The sequence below is a fragment of the Suncus etruscus genome, chromosome 10 (assembly GCF_024139225.1).
Source record: "Suncus etruscus isolate mSunEtr1 chromosome 10, mSunEtr1.pri.cur, whole genome shotgun sequence".
Classification (NCBI taxonomy): Eukaryota; Metazoa; Chordata; class Mammalia; order Eulipotyphla; family Soricidae; genus Suncus; species Suncus etruscus.
Genome location: NC_064857.1, coordinates 38,799 through 65,499, shown reverse-complemented (window position 1 = coordinate 65,499; position 26,701 = coordinate 38,799). Strand labels below are relative to the sequence as shown.

Genomic DNA, 26,701 nt, shown 5'->3' with positions numbered 1-26,701 from the left:
AGTAAGCCCCATCCTTTGACCTGAGAGTCAGAAACCTTGGCCTTGATAATGTATATCCCTTTTATCCCCAGCCTCCAGTCTCAAGCAGATGTTAAATTTATTTTTAATTGAGAAAAAAAAAGTTTCTCTTCTAGTGTTTTAATTCAATTTTACACATTTCTTATTTCCAGAGCATCTAAAATGGAAAAATTGGTCTGAAAGTCTTCTTTCAATAATTCTCCAGACAGCCATTTGGTGCCTGGATCATTATTAACACCAATCTAATAATAGGAAGACAATCTGTTTGTAGATATTTTCCTGGCAGTGTTTAGGATGGTTTGAGTCCACTTCATAGCATTAAAAGAAAAGTTTTAGCCTCTTATGTTATTATAGAGCTATTAAATTTTTATAGCTTAAAGAAATTTTCATTTTGTGATTGCAAAGATGTAGGGATATTTTCTTTTGATTTTTGTTCACTCACACAAATTACTCGTATCTTTCTTTACCAACAAAAATATGTATTTATCATGAAATTTTACATATTTTTGTTCTCTTGTATTTTACTTTGCTCTTCATAATATATATTCTATCCATTCTTTTTCGGTTAAAAGCATCAAAATGAATATTTTTTGATTTTATGTTTTCTGCAATTTTGCTTTAGAAAATGAATACATTCATCAAATTATATACTCAATACAGAACAAAGGGAGTAAAATGAGTCACTTTTAAATCAGAGATTGTAATTCTTCCTTTGGATCAGACAAAATATTTCTTACACTGTTTAAGTTTTAAATTATAGCACTTTCCTTATTACCTTAGCTCTGGGTATTAAATATAACTTCATAAAGAAGCTATTTCTGTGCTTGATAATTGTGATCTCTGCCCTACTATCCATTTTCTCCCCTACCAGAAATTGTTATGTGAGCAAACACACATGCCACTTAAATATACTTATCAAATACCTATTAAAATTTATTATGAATTTTGTATCAAATAGCCTTTTCTATGACTCCTACATTTATGTCTTATTGCTAATGTAACCTTAAACTTCATCAAATTCATTTGCATAGTAGGAGCTGGAGTGATAGCACACCTGTTAGCCTTGAACTTGGTCAATCTGGGTTCAATCCCCAGTATATGGTTCCCTGAGGCTGACAGGAGTGAGTTCTGAGCACAAAACCAGGAGTAATTCCTGAGCACTGCTGGGTGTGGCACAAAAACAAACAAACAAATTAACAGCATACCAATATCTATAATGGAAGTTTCAAACCCCAAAAAATCCCAAATGTTGTTCTAACAGGTAAATGCCTGAAAGATCATCTCCCTGCACTTTCTCTTCTCAGTTCCTGGCAGCACCTTCTATTCATTTACTAAATTAAAATTGAGAAATACCATAAATGCCATCCTTTTTCTCATCCACAGTATTCAATCTAATCAAATCTCAAGTTAACCCACTTTCTTTCAATGTGGGATACTAATGAACTTCTGTTAGGTACCTCTACAACACTGCCTTAAGTTCTACTGAGTTTCCATATATCGACTATATCTTGTTTTTTTCCTTTTCATGAAAGTCAAACATTCACTCATTTGCTTGATAGGAAGAACATGGATTTTTACGTAAGGATCTTAGTCTGAGTTCAATTATACCTCACTATCTCTGTGACCCAGTTCTTTAGCTTCAAGCACTGTTTTATCACATAGAAAATTAGAATAATACTTACCTGGCAGGGGAGATACCATGATCACGAAGGTGATCAGGGCGAGGCTTATCCATTGCACTCCGGATGTGCTGACCCCTGCGATTTCCCCAAATGTGGGAAACTCGACTGCATAATTTGTGGTAGTGGGGACTGCATTCACACTCTCCCTGGTTAAAAAAAGAAAAAAAGAAGAAAATTAGAATAGTTGCCCCACTTCTTTGTGATATGGGTTAAGAAAAAGTAAAATAAAATGGAAAATGTGAATGATTAATTTTATTCTTCTTTTAGGGGGAGGGGAAGAAGTTGTTGGCACACCTAGAGGTATTTAAGGCTTACTTTTTGTTCTGTACACAGAGATCAGTCCTGTCAGTGCTCAAAGACTATATGGGTTCCAAATAGATCCTGGGTTATTCAAATGTAAGGCAGGCACCTTACCTGCTATATTATCTTTCTGCTCATCTTATTCTTAATTTCAACCCTTAGTGGAGAATATTAATCTTTAAATGGAGAATTTCTGTCCTAAGTTCTCACTGTAGGGTAGTAAATAGTGATTCCTTGGACAATGTTTAGGGACAGTTATAAATAAAATGAGTCATCTGCTGATATAATATATCCAAGGGACATATTAGTATATATTAGAAATATACTAAAGTGACTAAGATGACTGGCACCAAGGTTATAGAACCTTTCAATATGGCATGACTTTCAATTTTTTAATTAAACAAGCATAAACTGAAGTCCTGCTTTAAAATTGTATGAAATTTGAAGTGTCATTACCTTTGCTACAATCAATTCCCTTTTCTATAAAATATAGAGAATACTAATATACATGCCACTATTCATATTACTTTTAATTAAATACAATTTTAAGATGTTTTTAGACTTCTTAACTAAATTAAACTTTTAATTTAGAAAATAAAAAGACTTTACATTTTCTTTTGCATTATCCATAACATCCATGCAAATAAATTTTTCTAATAAAATTAATTTTGCTTAATTATAATCACTAACATTTATTTGTATTCACCAATTCATTGTAAAGACGACTAGGGGAAGATTGCATTCATCCACAAAGAGTATACCAATTTTCTATTCCATAAATAAAAATACTTTGTGATTTTTTTAAAAACTTTAAGCATTGTAATTTACAAAGTTATTCATTGTTGAGTTTTAGACTTACAGCATTTCAGAACCATCCCACCACCAGTGTCAACCTGCCTTCACCTGTGTTCCCAGAGCCCATTCCATATCATTACATTCTATCACCTGTTTCAGCCTGCCATTTAACAGGAACCTGTTATTCTCCTCTCTCTTTTTTTGTTTAATTTAATTTAATTTACTTTGAAGATCATGAATCACATATTTCACATACTTGATCATAATATTTGTTTCAAGGTAAGGAGGGTCAAATTTTTCTTGAAAGAATAAAAAAAGAAAAGAAGAAAAAGAAGAAGGAAGGAAGAAGAAGAAGAAGAAAGAAAGAAGAAGAAAGAAAGAAAGAAAGAAAGGAAAGAAAGAAAGAAAGAAGAAAGAAAGAAAGAAAGAAAGAAAGAAAGAAAGAAAGAAAGAAAGAAAGAAAGAAAGAAAGAAAGAAAGAAAGAAAGAAAGAAAGAAAGAAAGAAAGAAAGAAAGAAAGAAAGAAAGAAAGAAAGAAAGAAAGAAAGAAAGAAAGAAAGAAAGAAAGAAAGAAAGAAAGAAAGAAAGAAAGAAAGAAAGAAGAAAGAAAGAAAGAGGAAAGAAAGAAAGAAAGAAAGAAAGAAAGAAAGAAAGAAAGAAAGAAAGAAAGAAAGAAAGAAAGAAAGAAAGAAAGAAAGAAAGAGGGAAAGAAAGAAAGAAAGAAAGAAAGAAAGAAAGAAAGAAAGAAAGAAAGAAAGAAAGAAAGAAAGAAAGAAAGAAAGAAAGAGGGAAAGAAAGAGGGAAAGAAAGAAAGAAAGAAAGAAACAAAGGAAGAAAGAAAGAAAGAAAGAAAGAAAGAAAGAAAGAAAGAAAGAAAGAAAGAAAGAAAGAAAGAAAGAAAGAAAGAAAGAAAGAAAGAAAGAAAGAAAGAAGAAAAAGAGAGAATGAGAAAGAGAGAAAAGAAAGAAAGAGAAAGGAAAGAAGAAAGAAAGAAAGAAAGAAAGAAAGAAAGAAAGAAAGAAAGAAAGAAAGAAAGAAAGAAAGAAAGAAAGAAAGAAAGAAAGAAAGAAAGAAAGAAAGAAAGAAAGAAAGAAAGAAAGAAAGAAGGAAGGAAGGAAGGAAGGAAGGAAGGAAGGAAGGAAGGAAGGAAGGAAGGAAGGAAGGAAGAAAGAAAGAAAGAAAGAAAGAAAGAAAGAAAGAAAGAAAGAAAGAAAGAAAGAAAGAAAGAAAGAAAGAAAGAAAGAAAGAAAGAAAGAAAGAAAGAAAGAAAGAAAGAAAGAAAGAAAGAAAGAAAGAAAGAAAGAAAGATTACAACAGAACCCCAAGAAATACAACATATCATGAGATCATATTATGAACAACTATATTCAACTAGGCTAGAGAACCCACCAGAAATCGACAGATTCTTGGACAAACACCCTCTTCCAAGACTGGAAAAGGAAGACCTAGAAACTCTGAACAGTCCAATCACTTCAGAGGAAATTGAAGACGTAATTAAAAGACTCCCTAAGAACAAATGCCCAGGCCCAGATGGATTTACAGGTGAATTCTATCAAACATTTCAAGAAGACTTATTACCACTGTTCCATAGGCTTTTCAAAACCATAGAAAAAACAGGAATCCTCCCCAACTCCTTTTATGAGGCTAATATCACACTCATTCCTAAAGAAGGCAAAGACACCACCAAAAAAGAAAACTATAGACCAATCTCATTAATGAACATTGATGCAAAGATACTTAACAAAATCTTAGCAAACCGAATCCAACACCTCATTAAAAAGATCATACATCATGATCAAGTGGGATTCATCCCAGGAATGCAAGGTTGGTTCAACATACGCAAATCAATCAACATTATACACCACATCAACAACATGAAGGACAAAAACCACATGATCATATCAATCGATGCAGAGAAGGCGTTTGACAAAATCCAACATCCGTTCATGTTAAAGACACTCAGCAAAATAGGGTTAGAAGGAACCTTCCTTAAGATAGTTACAGCTATTTATGAAAAGCCTACAGCCAACATTATACTTAATGGCGAGAAACTAGAAGCATTCCCACTAAGGTCAGGAACTAGGCAAGGCTGTCCACTCTCTCCACTCTTATTCAATATAACCTTAGAAGTCCTAGCAATAGCAATCCGACAAGAGAAGGGAATCAAAGGAATTCAAGTAGGGAAAGACGAGCACAAGCTAGCTCTATTTGCTGATGATATGATGATATACATCAAAAACCCTAAAGAATCCACAGAAAAACTACTAGAAACAATCAACCAATACAGTAAAGTGGCTGGATACAAAGTCAATACACAAAAGACAGTAGCGTTTTTATATACAAACAATGAAGTTGAGGAGAGAGAGATTAAAAATACAATTCCATTTAAGATAGTATCAAAAAATATCAAATACCTAGGAATCAACCTTACAAGAGAAGTGAAAGATCTATACCAGGGAAACTTCAAAACACTTCAGAAAGAAATTGAAGATGATCTAAAGAAATGGAAGAACATCCCATCCTCATGGATAGGTAGAATTAACATAGTCAAAATGACTATTTTACCCAAATTGCTATATAGATTTAATGCAATCCCTATCCAAATCCAGACACAATTCTTTAAAGAAATAGAACAATCAATTATAAAATTCATTTGGAACCATAGAAGACCCAGGATAGCTAAACACATTCTGAAAAATGAGAAGTTGGGAGGTATCTCCTTACCTAACTTGAAACTATACTATAAAGCCATAGTAATAAAAACAGCATGGTACTGGAACAGAGACAGGACCTCAGACCAGTGGATTAGAACAGAATTCCCAGACATAAACCCCCAGATATATAGCCAACTAATATTTGAGGCAAGAATATGAAATGGAACAAAGAAAGCCTATTCAACAAATGGTGTTGGTACAACTGGAAACTCATATGCACGAAAGTGAAAATCGACCCATATCTCACTCCTTATACAAAAGTCAACTCAAAATGGATCAAAGATCTGGAAATCAGACCTGAATCTATAAAGTTTATCGAGAATAAAATAGGCAGAACACTCGAAGACCTTTATATTAAAAGGGTCTTTGAGAATGGAGCACCAATGGCAAAAACGTTAGCATCAACTATAAACAAATGGGACTATATCAAACTAAAAAGCTTCTGCATGGCAAAAGAAACCCTACTTAATGCAAGAAGACAGCTAACAGAATGGGAAAAAATCTTTTCACTTGATATATCAGATAAAGGGCTGATATCTAGAACATACAAAGCGCTCAGAAACCTGAGTCCTTCAAAACCAAACGAAGCCATAAAAAAATGGGGAGACGAAATGAATAGACATTTCTCTGAGGAAGAGAGAAGGATGGCCAACAAACACATGAAAACATGCTCCCCTTCACTCATCATCAGGGAGATCCAAATCAAGACAACAATGAGATACCACCTCACACCAGTGAGGTTGGCTCACATCAAAAATAATGGGAACAACCTTTGTTGGAGAGGATGTGGTATGAAAGGAACTCTCATTCATTGCTGGTGGGAATGCCCCTTGGTCCAACATCTATGGAGAAAAGTCTGGAGAGTGCTCAAAGAACTCAGAATTGAGCTGCCATTTGACCCAGCAATTGCTCTCCTAGGCATATATCCCCAAGATGGAAGGACATTCATTCCAAAATACATATGCACCCCACTATTTATTGCAGCACTCAGTATAATAGCCAAATCTTGGAACCAACCTCGATGTCCAACAACAGATGAATGGATCATTAAGATGTGGTACATATATACAATGGAATATTACATGGCAGTTAGAAATGATACAATCACAGACTTTGCAGCAACGTGGATGGACCTAGATCATGTTATGTTAAACGAAGTAAGTCAGAAGACAAAAGAAAAACACAGAATGGTAGCACTATTCTGAAACACCTAGAATACATAAAAAACAAAAAAAGGACATTGAAGAAGCATAACTGCTAGAACCACAAAGAAAGACTCCATAAACTCCATTCCCTGATCTGCACAGCCACCAAGATCTCTAGAAACAGGTCTGATTTTACCATCCAAGATAAAGTAGAAGTCTTCCACATACCACGAAAGCAGCAAGAGGAGAATAAATGATCTATTTTTTTGACGTCTTTATTTTGGTGTGGAGATTACGGTTGATGTCTCCAATATTATTTTATTTTATTTTGTTTTGTCTTTCTCTTTCTTTTTTGCACTTGAGTATGATTTGATTTCAGAACCGAGATTATTGTGTGGTGCCTGTCTTTATTGTTGTGGTGCTTATCGGTTATTTAATTCGATATTTTTTTTTGTGTGTGTGTGTATTGTTGTGGTATTTTAATTACTTTTTTCACATCCTCTCTCAAACTGAGGTTGGAAGCCTCTAGACAGGACTCTGCCTATTTTCAGTATATTTGATTTTTGATTGAGAAGAGGACATATTAGGTGATGGGTATTCCCCTGATTTAATGTGAATATGTACCCAAAATACTACAGTGAAAGATATGTAAGCCATTATGGAAAAAAAAATTGTGTTTTTAATCAGAAACTTTCTTTGACTTACATGTATTATTATTATATTAATTATATTATATGTTATGTTATGTCACTATATTATGTTATATTAGTTTACCTTATTAGGTTAATCAATTTTGTCCTTTAAATGAATTCTTACTTAAAAAAAAAAAAAAAAAAAAAAAACAACTTTAGTTTGCCCTGAAGAAAAAAAAAAATAAATAAAAGATAAAATAAGGCCTCCCAATTCTTACCACAGGCTGTGTTCTTTACACTGGCTGTATAGAAAGAGGAGGTACAGTAAAGGCACCCCATATACACCTCAACACAGGCCCCTTGCCGGGTATGTATTGTGAATTGGGGGACAAAAAAAAAAAAGAAAGAAAGAAAGAAAGAGAAAGAAAGAGAGAAAAAGAAAGAAAGAGAAAGAAAGAGAGAAAAGAAAGAGAAAGGAAAGAAGAAGAAAGAAAGAAAGAAAGAAAGAAAGAAAGAGAAAGAAAGAAAGAAAGAAAGAAAGAAAGAAAGAAAGAAAGAAAGAAAGAAGGAAAGAAGGAAAGAAAGAAAGAAAGAAAGAAAGAAAGAAAGAAAGAAAGAAAGAAAGAAAGAAAGAAAGAAAGAAAGAAAGAAAGAAAGAAAGAAAGAAAGAAAGAAAGAAAGAAAGAAAGAAAGAAAGAAAGAAAGAAAGAAAGAAAGAAAGAAAGAAAGAAGGAAAGAAGGAAAGAAGGAAAGAAGGAAAGAAGGAAAGAAAGAAAGAAAGAAAGAAAGAAAGAAAGAAAGAAAGAAAGAAAGAAAGAAAGAAAGAAAGAAAGAAAGAAAGAAAGAAAGAAAGAAAGAAAGAAAGAAAGAAAGAAAGAAAGAAAGAAAGAAAGAAAGAAAGAGGGAAAAGGGTATAGCAACAATATAATTTGTGAATTTGTGAAAATTATTATATTTTGCACTGAGGTCATTAAGTCATTGTCAGAAAGTTTTTAATCTTTTGTTCCTTGCTGACAATTCTGTTACTTCATTTTTTTCTGAACACTAGATGGCTTCAAATACAAATTGACATCTAAATTAGTGTGTTTCTACCGGGATAACAGTAGTTATTTGGAGTTATCAGAGCTGCGTGGTTCAAGAATTCCAAGCTCTATTGCTGATACTGCTGCTTTTGTGGGTGTGGTTTCAGCTCCAGGTCTTCCAGAAGTACAAGAAGGTGGTGAGATGGTGCCTGCACTTACTTCAAAAAAGTTCTGGTAATGTCAGCCCAAATACTGGCTACCTGGAGTTTTAGTCAGATTGGTGTCCCTGTAGATAGCTATAAAGAAGTTGTGAACGAGGGCATTGGTGAGGTGGCAATTGTAGTTGCGGGGTACAGCAGAAGTGGATTCAGTAGGGCGGGGTTTGGGTTCACCTCTACTCCCAAGATTACTCCCAACTTTCAGCTTTGTGGGCAGTGTGCCCATAATTTTTCACAATTTGGTTTACATCTCTTTCAATAACAGAGTGAGTCTACAGAGCTGGCCAAGTGCAGACATGGCAACTGTGTTTGTAGGTGTGATTTCAATTTTCAGGTCTTCCAGAAGTACAAGAAGGTAGGGGGAGGGTTGATACTCATTCCAAAAATGTCCTGGTGACCTTGATTCAAATACAGGCAAACCTGGGGTTTTGATCAGATTAGTATCTTTGCAGAAAGCCTTAGAGGAGTGGTGAAACAGGGCCATTTTGACATGTCTATCATTGGTGATGGGTTCTGTAGGCATGGAAGGCACCTTTTCAAGTTTGGATGTTAAGGGACCAGAGTGATAGTACAGCGATAGTGCATTTGCCTTGCACAAGGCAAACCCCGGACGAACTCCAGTTCAATTCCCAGCATCCCATATGGTCCCCCTAGCCTGCCAGGAGTGACTTCTAAGTGCAGAGCCAGGAGTAACCCCTGAGCACCGCTAGGTGTGACCCAAAAAGCAATAAAATAAAATAAAATAAAATAAAATTGTAAAAAAATGTTTGACTGCTAAAGTATTGGTCTCATGATTTCATTGTGTTGACTATATGGTTTGGATATTTAATTTCATCCTTAACACTACCAATGTACCTGAGTCCCCTTAGCCTCTGTCCCCCATTACTTCACATCAGTTGTCTCCTCTTTAACTCAATTTCTTTCTTTCTCCTCACTATACCCTGGGGTCAAGAGTGTTTTTGATAACTGCATTTATTTTTTTGTTTTAATTGATTTTGCAGGTTTTTTCCTTTTATTTAAACAGTGTGGTCACAAAGTAGTTCATGGTTGATTTTCAGTCTTACAATGTACACCACCACATTTAAACCATTACATTTTTATGCAGTTATTCTAAATACCACAGGTAAGTGATATCACTCTGTATTTATCCTTCATCTTCTGGCTTACTTCATTTAACATATCTTCCAGTTCCATTGCATGTTGCAGTGAATTGCATGATTGCTTCATTCCTTATAGCTATGTAGTATTCCATTGTGCAAAAACACCACATCTTTATGATCCACTCATTTGTTGTTAGGCATCTAGGTTGATTCCAAGTCTGAACTATTGGACTGAGTGCTGCAATTAATAATGGTGTGCATACATCCTTTAGGATCAGTGTTTTATTTATAAATTTACTGCTAACCTTACATAATGTTTTTCAAAGGGTGGTTTTTAACTAATGTAATAAATTCTTTTTTTTTTTTTTTTGGCTTTTGGGTCACACTCAGAGCACTCAGGAGTTACTCCTGGTTCTATGCTCAGAAATTACTCCTGGCAGGCTCGGATGGGATGCTGGGATTCGAACCACTGTCCTTCTGCATGCAAGGCAAATGCCTTACCTCCATGCTATATCTCTGGCTCCCTAATGTAATAAATTCTTATTGCATAAAACAGTCAATAGATGGCAGGATTTCAGAGAATCTGATGTTCTGCTGCTCTGTACAATTTAATGTCTGCATTAGCCAAAAGATAATTAACAAAGATACAAAATATCAGTGTTAAATTAAATATTTTATTTTTATATTTTAAATTTGAAAATTGTATTTTGTTTAGTCATTATAATTTTTCTCTTTTATATCTATGTTAGTCAAAATTTTCATTTTAAACATAAAAAGATATGATACAGTACTAAAGAAAAAAACTTGTTTGAAGTGTTTCTCAACTTTTTCTAACTGCAGCCCTTTCTGATTCTCTTTCCCTTCTGTGGACCCTGTTTACTAGTTTGCCCCCTCTTCTCATGCTGTGATCTTTCACAACATGATCTTCACCTGTATCTTACCTCTTGGAAAATCTGGGGTCCCATGGGGCCATGGTTGTGAAGCACTTATTTAAAAACTAGAAAATATCTATAATTTATATTATAATTTTTAGTTTGGAGAAATATATTTTAGTGAATAACTAAAGGCAATATAATAGACAAAGAAAGACAAAAGAAAAAGACAAAGAAAACAGATTTTTGTTTTCTCTTAAAATCTCCTAAAATGATGGGAGGAAAGGAGAAAGAAATAAAGACATGCTAGAATCAGAATTATAAAGAAAGGAGGTGAGAACTACAGCTAAATAGTTGTTTGCTGCCTCATTTTTCTCAAGGCCTTTTAAAAATTTGCTTAAACTGGTGGAGTGTTTCACCTTTTTCTCCTTCATCTCCCAAATTGATGATGAGAGCCTCTAGAAGGATTCCACCCATTTTGGGGGTATTAGACTCTTACCCCAGTTTATTTATCTTCTCTTTTTCAGGCAAAACCACGCAACTTGAACTAGCTAGTCCGGCCTACAGTTAGAGGGGGAGATAAGGGAGGCATCAAGACTAAACAGGTGCAAGACTACTAAGTAGTGGGTTGGATACAGAGGGGATCACATATTCTAGCTGCCCTGGGGGTGAGGGAAGAGGAAATGGGAGGTAGGACAAATACGGAGGTGTAGGGAGGACAATCTGGTGATGGGAATCCCCCCTGATTTTATGTAAATATGTACCTAAAATGTTATTGTCAACAATATGTAAGCCACTATGATCAAAATAAAAATTATATTTAAAAAATCTGCAATCTTTGAAAACATCTTGACTGTTTGAATGTTATGTCTTCCTCTTGTGATTTTAGGTACTATAATCCACTATAATTTGTTGCTTCATTCTGATGCATATTTGAGCTCTTGCAAATATTCTGCTAATGTTGCACAATATGCCTCAAGTTTAAATCAATAAAGAGCAGCCTAAGTAGGGTCTTATAACTTGAAGTAATTTTTAGGAACACTGGGACTTTCAGTTTCTATGTTGCCCTAGAATACTTCTCAAGAACTCAAAACTGATGCACACTACATTAATATTAAGCATGCCCAGAATGTTTTTTCTGAAGATTGTTACCACTTCTGTAGCTCCCCCCCCCCAAGAATATATAAACAAATTTATTTAGGATAAGCACTATTAGAAGCTAAATTTATAAACAACACTTCTTAAATAATCTTCCAATATGCCAAGTAGAAAGCCCCAAAGCTATAGTGTTGAAACAAATTACAAAATTGTGTTATTTAAGCAGCACTCAGTACAATAGTTAAGACATCAAATCAACTTGATGTCCAACATCAAATGATCATGGAGATCATGAAGCTGTGATACATAGACACAATGGAATACTAGCAGTAAGAAATGATGTAATCATGCAATTTTCAGCAACGTGGATGAAACTAGAAAATATTATGCTAACTGAAGTAAGCTAGAAGAAAAAGGATAGATACAGAATTATACCATTTATAAGTGGTATTTAGAATAACTGCATGAAGAAACACAATGGTTTAAATATAAATACTCTGAACACCTTAGGTGCCAGGTTAAAGTGAGGAGAAGGAAACAAATCAAGTAGAAGAGGAAACACAAAGCCTTAACTCTCTTTATCCTACAAAAAACCTGCAACTGTGGAGTCAGCTGTTTAGATTGAACAGGTGTCCAATTAACTTCTCACAACAAAGAACTATAATAATGTTCTAATGTTTTTATCCACAAAAACAGGTGCAGAATACATTTGGAAGCCAGAGAATCCCACTGTAGTGCTCACTATCAGTATGTCTTAGTTCCTTATGTATAAAATAACTCTTCAACTTCAACAAATACCTGACCACAACAACTGTGATTGTGAAGAGCTTTTACTGGTCCCACAGAAAAAGAATTTGGGGTTAGACAACTTAGACTGCCTGGAACCTGTAGTTGGCTTTATGCTAGGATGCTTCATGGGCAAGGTCTCCCTGTTCTTAGGACACAGATGTTCCTTTTCTATTTCTCCCATATTATCCTGTGGGGGGGGGGGAGGGGAAATCTGCCACACACACAACTTTTTTTAACTGGATTTTTTAATTTATTTTCTTTTAAATTGGGGCTCCCGCCCTTTTTTCATTAAATCTTGGGACATGGGATAATTTTAATTTACCACATTTTTCTATAAAACTAAGAAGAAAGGAATAAAGGAAGGCTGGGGTCAGGGGTCAAGTGCTCTTGGATGCATTGGTAGGAAATAAATAAGGACAGAACTAAATATCCAAACCAAAGTCAATGATAATAGAATCAAGGGACCTAAACTTTAACCATCTAAATTTAAAGGGGCCTCTTATACTAGCAGTCCATGGGCAAAAAAGTGGTATAGGATGCTCTCTGGAGCCATTGGTTGAGAGAAGTTGAATTGGTGAATAGGGCCCTGACTCATTGTATATATCAAGTTCAGCTTATGAATGATTCTGTTGATTACAATGGTTTCAATAAAATAAAATAAATAATAGAATATCCCTCAAAAATAAAAATCCAGGGCCTGGTGGATTTATGAGGGGTTTTGCCAAACATCCAAAGAGAAATTATTGCCATTGATCCTTAAACTCTTCCAAAAGATCAAAGACATGTGAGGACTCCCCTTTATACATTCTAATAAGCTAATATTACTCTGCTTACCAAAGCTGGCAGAGATAGGCAAGAAAGGAAACTACAGACAAATCTCACTGATGAGCATTTATGCAAAAATCCTCAACAAAACTTAGCAAAACATATTCAACAGCATATTAAAATTATACATCATAATACATCATACTAAAGTAGATTTCACAAGATGTGGTGAAAAAAAGTTGTCCTCACTTTTCTTCTTTCTGTTGGAAACTCTGCCCTCTTTTAGATCTCTCACTGTAAAAATGTCTGAACTTACACCACGTAATGTCTTTTTCTTTGCCTTTAGAACTAAAACTCAGCTAAAAACTATGCCTCATAGGGGAGGTGGAGGAAAGTGAAATCTATACAAGACCTAATTCTAAACCATAGTTACAACTTCCTCCTCCATAGCCCACTTAACTACTAACAAACAAACTGTCTTATTCACTACTGGACTTTGAATTATACAAGGGCAGGAATACTGTCCTGATCATCCCGTGTCTTTAGAATAGTGACTTGCAAAAAGGACTTGATTTAAATTTGTTCAATTAAAAAAAATTTGCCTCCTGTCCAAAGTATTTAAAGAACTCAACATTACAGCTTTGTACATTCATCCTGTGGGGAATTATTCTTTACCATCCAGAAATTGTGAATTACATTTCAGATGAAAGCTTTTGATTAAAACAGGCCTTGCTGGCCAAAGAACCTAATGTCACTAGCTATAAATGGTGCCAGGAAGTGAAAGTGAGCCAGGTCCCATTCAGCTTTTAGATTTCAATAAGCATCACTACTCATATGTTTCAAACTGAAGGGAAAATCCTTTAAAATATCTTAAATAATATTCAAGTAAAGATATAATATATGGCTCATAAGAGAGTTGGCATGACAAACAAAATTCTCAACTCCTTGATCAATAATAAAATGGAAATGGGCTGTCTTACATAGAAAGTAATTATGTTGTTTATGTGGCCAAGATTCCAAGATTCCTCCTATTTTTGTCAATAATTAAAACCATACCCAGTACTGGGGAACATAGAGGTCAAAGGGCTGAGATTGCTGACAATGACATTAGGATCTAGCAGAACTATGTCAGTTGGTACTCAGAGACCAAGAACATATGATGCTGGGGATCAAACTTAGAGCCTTCTACATGCAAAGCATGTGTTCTGCCATTTAAGACACATTTTCTTTTGTAGATTCCTACACCCATGAGGAAACTAAGACTGTAAGTCAATTAAGTGAATCAATGTCTTCATAAATGGTAGTTGGTAGACATAGACAAAAATATTCATGTCCTGGAACTAATTTTTATTGGTCTGTTGGATCCATGAATATTTATCTAAGTCTTAAACATTAATAATCTTTGAGAACAAAATGCTATGATCAACAAATTGTGGGAGGAACAGTAGAGACCAAGATCAAGCCAAGGCAGAAGTAGTAAAATCCCTGGGTCAGAAACAAAACAGGACAGATAAGGGAGTCAGTATTAGGGGCATATTGGGTAGACCAGATGATCTAGAATTTTATAGATCTGATATATTGGATTTTCTAGATAAAGTTGTTCATCCTTGTTTTGCTTTGTAATTATTATTTTTCTAGTGCCTCCACCCAGATTTTTACTCTGAATAACAAACTAAAAATTGGTGGAGTCACCTTTTATTCATAATAATGAAGATATGCCCCCCTTCTATTACCCAAAGGAAGGAGGAAAAGAAAGAATATATTAAATAGAATGAATGCAACTACACTTTGGAGAACAGTGCAGCTTTGAAAAGAGCTTTAGTTAAGATGTGGCATCATTCCAAGATACACTTGTTTTTCTATGGATCTTGTAGGTCAGAGGACAACTTTATAATACAAACCTACTGAGCTGAAAAACAAATGGGAATGATACAGATCTTTAGGTGTACAGATAGCTAATCTTTGACAGAGGAACAGATTGTGGAGTAAGGGATTTTATTTGTTCAAGTAAGTCTCTTCAATAAATGGTGTTGATCAGATACTTGTAAGAAGGAATTACCTCAACCTCTATATCACATATTGAAAAAAAAAGTCCATTTCAAAATGGACAAAACTTCTCAATATTAGCCCTTATCTATAATATATATTGAGAAAAACATAGTGTAATCCTTAATGAAACTAAACCTAGAGTCATCTTTAATGGCTCAATGCCATTGGACAAGCAAAGGGAAGAAAAGTAACTAGAACTACATAAAATCAAGAAGCTTCTACAACACAAAAGTTATGATGTCCAGAAAATAATACCCCACAGACTGGGGAAAATATTTAATCACCAATCATCTGACAAAAGTTTAATACCCAAGAAATATTTATATTTATAAATATATTAAACTATAATATATAAAATTTTCAAATTTATAAAACTTAACAGCAAAAATGCAAACAAACTTCCTCATCAATAAAGGAAGGGAGAGAAGACATGAGTGTATAGTTTCTTATAAAAGACAGGGAGCTGGGGGGCGGGCGGTGGAGCTAAAGGTAAGGTGCCTGCCTTGCCTGCGCTAGCCTTGGACAGACCGCAGTTCGATCCCCCGGTGTCCCATATGGTCCCCCAAGCCAGGAGCAACTTCTGAGCACATAGCCAGGAGTAACCCCTGAGCGTTACTGGGTGTGGCCCAAAAACCAAAAAAAAAGACAGGGAGCTGATGAGATAGCAGAGCAGGTAGGGCATTTGTCTTGCATGTGGCCTATCCAGGTTCTATCTCAGGCATCCCTGAGCCTGCCAGTAATGATTTCTGAGCACAGACTCAAGAGTAACCCCTGACTGCAGCCTGATGTGGTCCAAAATCCAAAACAAAACAAAGACAGGTGACCAGCTAATACATGAAAACATTCTCTTCATCACTTATCACCAGGTAAATGCAAATCAATATACAATGATATATGACTTGATGCTTGTGAAACTGGCATATATCAAAAAAAAAGAATATAAACTATCAATGTTGGCATATATTTAGAGAAAAGGGAAGCCTCATCTATTGTTGGTGATAATGGCAACTGGTTCTTGGGGCAGGCAAGATAGGAGAGCAGGTAAGACATTTCCCCTGCATTTGGCCATCCCGGATTCAGTACCCAGCTTCCCCTCTGGTCCCCAAGGCCTCTAGGAGTGATATCTGGGTGTAAGCCCTAAGAACCACCTGATGTGGCCTCCCCCAAAATGTAGAAACTTCTCAAAAAACTAAAAATTGAGCTTTCATATGACCCAGCAATTCCACTTCGTGGCATCTCAACCAAGGTAAAAAAAACAAAACTATTCAGAAAATTTATCTGCACTTCTGTGTTCATTGCAGCACTATTCACAATAGCCAAAATCTTGGAACAACTCAATTGCCCAAGAATAAATAACTACATAAAGAAATTGTGTGATAGAGAGAGATAATAGATAGTTGATATACAGATAATTTAGTACTATTAATTGTAAGAAAAGATGAAAACATTCTATTTGCCACTATTGGATGGAACTACATAACTATCTCACATATGTGGAATATAGAAAAATCTTGGAAGACACAGATCATGAGAGCTGACCGACAGAATTGACCTTATCCAGGGGAAGGTGGTACACAGGTTGAGGAAGTAGATATGTGCTGGACATCGTGTTGGAACACTGCATGTATGAATCTCTATCATTAATAGTTTTTCAAATCACTGTGCCTCAATAAAAATGGGAACAAAAACAAATAGGATGATCTCAACAAGTACACCTCTTGTGTTTAAGAGTACATAGACAATTATTTAAAATGGTGTCCAGAAGAAAATGGAACTAGCCCTCATTGTGCAAATTTCATCTACATTGTTCATACTTTTGTCAAAAAGAATATGTGTGCAATATTTGCTATAAAATAAATGTAGTGACCAGAGGAATGGTGGAGCAACCAGGAAACTCACGCAGCTGACTCAGGTTTAATCCCTGGCATGCCATATGATTCCCTAAGTCTTGTCATAAGTGATCTCTAAGAATAGAGTGAGGAGTAAATACATAGCAGCACTGAGAATGGCACATAAATTAATTAGTTAATTAAAGTCATGCTTATATTTTAATTATTATTGTTTTGCAATCAAAAGTAAATCTCCAACAAATTTTCCTGGCTAGCAAAGAAATGTAGGAGTTCAAGTGGCAGGGTTTAGAAAAGACATGGCTTCTAGGAGGTGAAGTCAGGATTCAGAGACCTAGAGTTGGGTGGATCCTGCTTTGGCAAAGCATGCACCTCTCCAAGGAGACTTCAGCTCTTGTTAGAAGAAGCAATGTGCTCTAGCTGATGGCTAGGAAAGACCACAGCAGAGTTTTATTGTTGGGAGTTTGCCAAGATTCTAGGGCTTGAGAAGTAATCATTTATTACATAGTCAACTGTATGGTTTAAGAAACAATGCCAGATTTTCAGTTTATTTTCATGATTTTCTGTAATAAAATTATTTTATTAATTTTTTCTTATAGATCAATTACCTTTGTTCAAAATATTTGTCTGACTCAAGGACTAAATAAAATGACTGAAATTATTTTCCCTCATTCTCCTTTTCTTTTCCTCTCACACCAATTTTTTCTTTTTTACACCTATCAAGTTGGTTTACTCTTTTACTGGAATAATTTGGTTTTGTTTTTAAAATTATTTAGATTCCTGCATAAAATAAGTTTTTGAAGATTTACTTTTTAAGTTAGTTAAGGATGAGTCAGGGAGTCACACTTTTATTACAAACATATCATTCATAAACCATGGAAAAATCACTAGCTAGCTTGAAGCAATGAAAATATTGCTCCTATAGATCCAGACTGATGCTGAATGTGCCCCTTCTAAAATGAGAAAATAACCTTCAGCTCCTTTACAATATAGAGTTTGGCATTTTACTAAATTTCATAGGGAGAAAATGTAATGAGTCAATAAACTCAATTTGGAGACTGGTTATTGTCACATAAATTAATTTGCCTGCTAAATGATCAGATTCACATCCACCTTTTTCCCCACCATCTGCCTCACAACAAAGTTGGCATTATACTCCTCTGAGGATGGACTGTAAAAATGTCATTACTTAAAGGCTTATTATCCACCAAGTCATGTTAAACTCCAATTTCCCCTTGCTTGCTGGCTGACCAAGTAAAGAACAGAGTTTATTTTTTTCAAAAAAGCACATACCCCCGTGGGCCACCTCCAGGCATTTCCTCTTTTTTTGGGTCATTGTCCAAAGGAACCGCACTGCTGCGTGACCTTGGACTTTTGCTTGGCAATCTACTCCTATTTAGTGGGAAGATGGCAGGCCACATTTCCATGGCACAGTTTTGACTTGTCTCTCCAAACACTTGTGATCTGTGAAATCTCTCCTGACTGTCACACTGAGTGAACCCATCCCATTTCTCTATGCAATCAGGCACCTGGCAAGGTTTGCCAAACAGGATGCTGGTTGGGGAGGGGTGTACTCCAGCAACGTTTTTGTTCTAGCCAAGTTCTAAACATCCCTCATATATATGTATGCATGTATGTATGTATGTATGTATGTATATATATATATATGACAGAATCATAGCCACATAGTGGGTTGAAGGCAGGTGAAAATAAAATTAGTTATTATAATTTTTATTCAACATTATTTTGTCATCATTTATATTATCATTTTACTTTAAAAGAGCTACATTTGTATACAAAAGAACATAATAAAAATCAATTGTAGGAGACCAGAGTGATAGCACAGTGCCTTGCACTTGACTGACCCCAATTCAGTCTCCAGCATCCCATATGGTTCCCCCAGAACCTGCAATAAGTAATTTCTGAGCACAGAGCCAGAAGTAACCCCTGAGTGCTACTGGGTGACTCCCCCAAGATAACTGCAGCTTTTTTAGGTAAAGATAATATTGACTCTAATCTTTTTTGTCTGTTTTTGTTTTGGTTTCATACCTGACCATGCTCAGGGGTTACTCCTGGCTCTGAACTTAGAAATCATTCCTGGCAGGCTGGGGAAGATCAGATGAGATGCTGGAGATTGAACCCAAGTCAACATTGTTCAAGGCTAGCCCTATCCACTATACCAGTGGTCGGCAAGCTGCGACTCGCGAGCCACCTGTGGCTCTTTCCACTTTTGAATGCGGCTCTTCTGTGTGCCAGGCGGCCACTCCAGGAGTCAGGACTCTGCTCCTCGCCTCTGTCAGTGCGCGCCTTGTGTGCAGCCCCGGCGGCCGGCTCCACACAGCTCTGATCAGAACCAAGGCCAATGTTCACGTTAGTGTTTGTGACTTTGTCAGTCATTGTCAGGTGTACATTGTAAGGCAAATTTTTTGGAATTTTACATTATCAATAAATAACATCGTTCTAAAGTTTTTGTTTTATTAGTTGTGTTATTTATATCCTCCCGACCTATGTGGATACTTGCATGCAGAATATTCTCAATAAAAACTTATTGAAACTAAAAACAGTGTACCATCCTATGTATTTTCGGTTTTAAAAATGTTGCTCTCAAAATGAATTTCAATCTTGGTTTTGGTGAGATTTGGCTCAGTTGAAAAAAAAAGGTTGCCCACCACTGCACTAGACTATCACTCTAGTTTCTATCATCTTTTTTTAATAGGGCCACATCGTATAATGCTAGTGGGCCCAATGTAGATTTGGTGCCAAACTCAATTTTGCACAATTATGCACATGCTCTACCACTTGAGTCCTACTCCCTAGTCCCTAACCTTATAATCTTATTGTGATAATATTGTACAATATATACATATATCAAATCCTTTCACTGTACATCTAAACTTGCACAAAATTTTGTCATTTGTATTTCCATAAAGCTGGAATATAAAGAAATACAAAATAAGTGAATGAATGGCTAAAGAATCACTAGTCTGGTTTGAGCCAATACTTCTCCCCTTGAGCAGTATAAGACCATACTGAAAGCCCTGCCAAAACACAGGTTCTGGTTCCTAGCAAAGAGTTTTTAACTCAGTGTATGTGTTTAAGGCTGGGAATATGGATTCTAACAAACTCCCAGAGATTGACACTATTATTGGCTTGAGTTCATACAGAGTACTTCTGCCCCAACAAACACTGATCTACATATTTTCTTCTACATTGATGAACCAACTTCATTTCCTTCTGGAGTGCATGCAATTGTATAATTCTCATTAATCTTGTGCATCATACATGTTTTAGATATATACTTCATCAATAAAATTTTAATCTATATTACATATTCTTTAATTCATTCATCCAACTGAGAATTTCCACATGTTAGATTATGAATTAGATACTGAGATATAATTATTCTCAATGTCATGAAGTGTTTTTACCTACATGTGTTCAATATACTTTATGGTTTTGAGTCTGATATCCAGGTCTTTAATCCATTTGGATTTGACCTTTGTGCATGATATTAGATGTAGGTCTGAGTTTGCTTTTTTGCGAGCAGCTGACTAGTTATACCAACACCGCTTGTTGAAGAGGCTTTTCTTGCTCCATTTTGTATTTCTTGCATTTCAAGGCAGAAACAGAACTCTCCATAAAATTGGAAAGAGAGATAAATATATGGAACTATATTAAGCTATGAAGTTTCTGCACCTCAAAGGATATTAATAGTGCCTAGGATACAAAAGGCACCCACAAATTGGGAGGAAACTATTCACCCAATACCCGTCAGACAAGGGGCTAATATTCAAGATATACAAGGTACTGACAGAACTTAACAAGAAAAACTATCTAACCCCATCAAAAAACGGGGAGAAGAAATATACAGACAATTTCTCAAAGAAAGACAAATGAAAAATGTTCCACATCACTAATTATCAGGGATATGCAAATAAAAACAACAATAAGATACCATCTCACACCACAGAGACTGGCACACATCACAAAGATCAAGAACAGTAAGTGCTGGCAAGGATATGAAGAGAAAGGAACTCTCATTCACTGCTGGTGGGAATGCCCTCTAGTCCAGCCCTTATAGAAAACAATATGAAGATTCCTCAAAAAGCTGAAAATTGAGCTCCCATATGATCCAGCTATACCACTCCTAGGGATATACCCTAGGAACACAAGAATGAAATACAAAAATTCCTTCCTCATATCGATATTTATGGCAGCACTATTTACAATAGCCAGAATTTGGAAACAACCAAAATGTCCTTCAACAGATGAATGGCTAAAGAAACTGTGGTACATTTACATTTACACAATGGAATATTATGTAGTCGTCAGGAGAGATGAAGTCATGAAATTTTTCTATACATGGATGTACATAGAAACTGTTATGCTGAATGAAATAAAATCAGAGGGAGAGATTGACACACAGAATAGTCTCACTTATCTATGGGTTTTAAGAAAAATAAATAAAATACATTATTGTAATAATGTCTAGAGATGAGGGCCATACTGGCTCATGGTATGAAACTTACCTCAAGGAGGGGTGAGTGCAGTAAAAAAAATTACAATTATTATTATATGTTCTATAATAGATACCAAGATATTTTCTAATGAGCAATCACAGACTGATCTTATGAAAAAGACAAGCAAGTAAGCTTGTTTGACCAAAAATAATCATGTTGTTTGAAATGTGTTATAAGTAAATAAATAATCATGTGCAACAGATCTCTTAAACTCCTTATCTAGATGAAGGAAAGGATGTAGTTATTGGGGGTTGGGGGCTAAGGAGTGAAAGGAATCTAGATGGCAAATATAAAGGAAGCTGAAGATGGAGACCTGGCTAAGCCAGAGTGGATTTAAGAGCCGTTTTGTTATGTGTCACAAATTAACAAAACAGCAGCTTTTGTGGAAAAGCTTGGTAGAGTCACGTGTCTTTTTCTAGGAAAGTTTAGGGCTTTGATTGATAGGTTGAATGGTTAATGAAAGTACAGTCTCTGCCTTGCTATATAGTCTGTCTCTAATTTTTATTGGGTGCACCAGGAAATGATGTCAGCCCTTTGGCTGGCACCACCATTTTGCATGATGGTATATGGTCACCTCATAGATTGAAATAGAGTGTTTTCCTCAGAAGCCCACATGCTGTGGAAATTAGTCTTTGATTTTAATTAATGCCATGAATCTTTATAGAACCTCATTCTTGACTAGAAACTTGGGAGTCTCAAATTTTCAGAAAGTAACTAAATTATTATCAACTTCTTCCAATAAGTAAATAAATAAAATAATCAAAAATTATTTTAATTAAATAATTTATATTGATTTTTATTTAAAAATTTTTTATTTAACAATGTTGTTCATAATATAGTTTTTTTTGTTTTTATGGTCACACCCGGTCACACTCAAGGGTTACTCCTGGCTCTGCGCTCAGAAATCTCTCCTGGCTTGGGGGACCATATGAGATCTCATAGGATTGAACCACTGTCCATCTTAGGCTAGCGCGTGCAAGGCAGGTGCCTTACCACTTGTGCCACAACTCAGGATCCCATAATACAGTTTTTTCTTTTTTTTTTCTTGGTTTTTGGGCCACACCTGGCATTGCTCAGGAGTTATTCCTGGCTGTCTGCTCAGAAACAGCTCCTGGCAGACACGGGGGACCATATGGGACACCGGGATTCGAACCAACCACCTTTGGTCCTGGATCGGCTGCTTGCAAGGCAAACGCCGCTGTGCTATCTCTCTGGGCCCCATAATACAGTTTTTTCACACATCAAGTTGTTCATAGTTGATTTGCAGTCATACAATGTACAACAATCTTCACCAGTGCACTTTTCCCACCACCAATGTCTCTTTTCTCTGGGGCAGGCATTTTACTTCTCTCTCTCCCTCCCTCTCTTTCTCTCTGTGTACTTCCGTCTCCATGGTTACAAACATTTTCATACTTGGGTTTCAGTTATAGAATGCACACCACCATTTACCACTGCAATTTTCCCACCACCAGTGCCCTCATCTCCCTTCTCTACCCCTAACCCCCTGCCTGGCTCTCAGACAAGCATTCTTTCTCACTATCATTTTCATGGTAGTTGTCATTGTGGTTAATGTTCTAACTGCACTCACTCTTTTTGTGCCAAGCTTTATGTCATGATCTGGTTCACTCAGTGTTCATCTTTATTGTCTCTAGATATTATTACCATGCAGTATTTGTTTTTCTTATGTTACACATAGAAAGGTATTCTACTTCTCTTACTCATTAAGAGTGTCATAATAGTTGTTAGTGTAGTTATTCCGCTAACTGCATCACTACTCTTTGTGGTGAGCTTCATTTGGGAGCCGGTCCTTCCAGCCTCCATTTCTATTATCTCTGGGGATTATTACAATAATCTCCTTAATTTTTCTTAAAACCCATAGATCAGTGAGACTATTCTGTGTCTATCTCTCTCACTTTGGCTTATTTCACTCAACATAATAGATTCCATGTTCATCCATGTATAGAAAAATCTCCTGACAGCTTCATTATATGAGAAAAATCTTGATACATATTTTGAGTGTAGTTAGAATAGAGAAGAATCTATTATAAAAGAGACATGCATGGCACCCAGAAGGAGGCAGGAGAGGCTGTGTGGGAGGGAAGATGGCATCAGAAAGGAAGAGAGGAAAACTGTCGACATTGGTGGCTGGATAAGATCACTGGTGAAGGTTGTTATAAACTGTATGACTAATTCAATCATGAACAACTTTATATGTAAAAAAAACACTGCATTATGAACAACCACAAGTTCTTCCAAACATTGAGAAAAGGAATAATTCTCAAAATATCTATGAGACCAACCCAATGCCAAAAGATGTTAGTACATAGATGGTACTAAAAAAAAAAAAAAAAGAAAACTATTATTTTCCCCCAGACTATTTCAAAAGATTTAAAGGGAATATGTATATCTCCTTCTTATACTTTTTTAGATGTATTTTCTTTTTTTTTTTTTTTTTGTATTTTCTTAATAGGTATAATTCTTATTGTCTATTGTATCTTTTTAGTAGGATATTCTAGTAGATAAGTTTTTTTTGAGTTCTAAGTTCATGTAAGAACCAGGTTATAGGAATTGTTTAGCTTGTTAATTTTACCCTCATATGCATGATTAATATCATTATTCCTTTTTTCATAGGCACATTAAAATGGGGAAATCTTACTTATGGAAACATGTTCTTATCTAATAGAGAAAGGAACTCATAAATTTTATATTGCAGTGGGGCCTTTCACCCTGCACGTTTATCATAGTGACTTGGCTTGGGCTTCAGACCATTGGACAATGGCATTCACCCCTAAACATTGGATCCCATCTGTGGAACCAGCATGGTTTTCTACACCAGCACCAGAAATTGGACTTTTAGTAGGGAAGGCCCTAATGCTGCCTTGGCACTGACTTGCCTCAGAGTAGCTTCATATGACACCCTGACGACTTGGAAACAAAAACTTGCTTTCAGGCAAGGTTCATTGTATTGCCACATAATGGTGAGATGAAACCAGAAGATGCTCCATGACACCCTCATTACAACATAAGATCTGTGCAAAAGATCTCTAACTACAGAAATCTGACTGTGACAACCATGATTGAGAAGAACTTTTACTACAAAGAAAGACTTTGGGGTTAGACAACTTAGTATGCCCAGAACCTGTAGTTGGCTTATGGCAGGATGTGTCATGTGTAGAGTTTCCCTGTTTTTAGGCCAAAATTTTTTCCTATCTATTTGCGTAACATTTGCTGTGCCTATGCAAAAATTAAACAAACAAAAACCTACCATACACATACCTTTTATTCTTTTGTTTTATTTTTTTATTTCTTACCTTTTAAATAGGGGTTCCTACCTTTTTCATAGAACATTGGAACAAGGACTACCTTTTTAATCACATATTTCTGCATTTTTCTATAAAACTAAAAAAAAGGAAAAGATAAAGGCTGGGGCCCAGGGGCCAAGTGGTCTCAGAAGCATTGATGGAGAAAAAAATAGGAAGAGAACTAAATATCCAAGCTATAGTCAATGACAATAGAATCAAAAGTCCTAAACTTTTAACAATCTGAACTGAAATGAGCCAGCTATACTGGCAGACCAGGGGCTAATGTGTGGTCATATAGGATGCACTCTGGGTTCACTGGTGGTGGGAATGACCCTGACTCATGTACATCTGAAATTAAACAATGAAGGACTTTTTATATCACAGTGGTTTCAATAAAATTAAATTAAAAATAAAAACAATTATAAAGGGGTTGAAATGATAGCACAGGGGCAAGGTACTTGCCTTGCACACAGCCAACACAGGACAGATCCTGGTTTAATTCCCAGTATCCCATGTGGTCCCCCGAGCCTGCTAGGAGCAACTTCTGAGCACAGAGCCTGAAGTAACTCCTGAGCACTGCTGGGTGTGACCCAAAAACAAAAACCAAAATACAAAACAAAAAAAATACAACTATAAACTGATATCCTGGGCCCGGAGAGATAGCACAGCGGCGTTTGCCTTGCAAGCAGCCAATCCAGGACCAAAGGTGGTTGGTTCGAATCCCGGTGTCCCATATGGTCCCCCGTGCCTGCCAGGAGCTATTTCTGAGCAGACAGCCAGGAGTAACCCCTGAGCACTGCTGGGTGTGACCCAAAAATTAAAAAAAAACAAAAAACAAAAAAAAACTGATATCCTGATGAACACTGATGCAAGAATATTCAAAAAATCTTAACTAATCAAAATCAAATAGCATATCAAAAGGATAATGTCCATGACCAAGTAGGATTCATCCCAGATAAGCAGGATTATTTAATATATGAAATCAATTCATGTAGTACACCATATAAACCAAAGTAAAGATAAAATATATATTAGCATATCCATCAATATAAAGAAATCAAACAAAATCCAATCTGTGATAATAATGCAAATACTCAACAAAATTGGGGAAACAAAGTTAATCAAGATAATAATGACTGGAGGTGGAGAGATAGCACAGTGGTTGGCGTTTGCCTTACATTTGGTCGACCAGGGAGGGACCTGGTTCAATTCCCAGCATCCCATATGGTCCCCTAGCCTGCCAGGGATAATCTCTGAGTGCAGAGCCAGGAGTGATCCCTGAGCACTGCTGGGTGTGGCCCAACAACCAATCAATAAATAAAGTTTTAAAAAGATAATAATCCTGTTATAATTTTCCCCAAGATTTACCATGTCTATGCAAAAAGAGTAGAACAAGAACAAGAAGAAGAACAAGAAGAAGAAAAACAAGAAGAAGAACAACAAGAAGAAGAAGAACAAGAAGAAGAAGAAGAAGAAGAAGAAGAAGAAGAAGAAGAACAAGAACAAGAACAAGAACAAGAACAAGAACAAGAAGAAGAACAAGAAGAACAAGAGAAAGAAGGAGGAGGAGAAGAAGAGGAAGAAGAAGAAGAGGAGGAGGAAAGAGGAGGAGAAAAAGGAGAAGGAGAAGGAGGAGAAGGAGAAGGAGAAAAACATAATCCTTTTTTTTTTTTTTTTTTTTGGTTTTTGGATCACACCTGGCAGGGCTCAGGGGTTGCTCCTGGCTCTATACTCTTACAATGATAGTTGGAGCTGATTACTCTGTACAAGACCTGGTGCTGAACTGAAATAAAGTAATATGCACAGTACCCTTTCATTAACAATGCTGCAAAC

The 26,701-nt window shown here is 35.9% G+C and overlaps 2 non-coding genes across 2 annotated transcripts; both read left to right on the top strand.

Moving 5' to 3' along the window:
* The first annotated feature begins 1,692 nt into the window (after positions 1-1,692).
* LOC126021125 (U1 spliceosomal RNA) lies at positions 1,693-1,849 on the top strand. Its single transcript, XR_007499735.1, has one exon. It is a non-coding gene; the product is annotated as a U1 spliceosomal RNA (small nuclear RNA).
* A 5,698-nt stretch (positions 1,850-7,547) lies between these two features.
* LOC126021145 (small nucleolar RNA SNORA51) lies at positions 7,548-7,680 on the top strand. The gene has a single exon (XR_007499754.1). It is a non-coding gene; the product is annotated as a small nucleolar RNA SNORA51 (small nucleolar RNA).
* Positions 7,681-26,701: the final 19,021 nt, after the last annotated feature.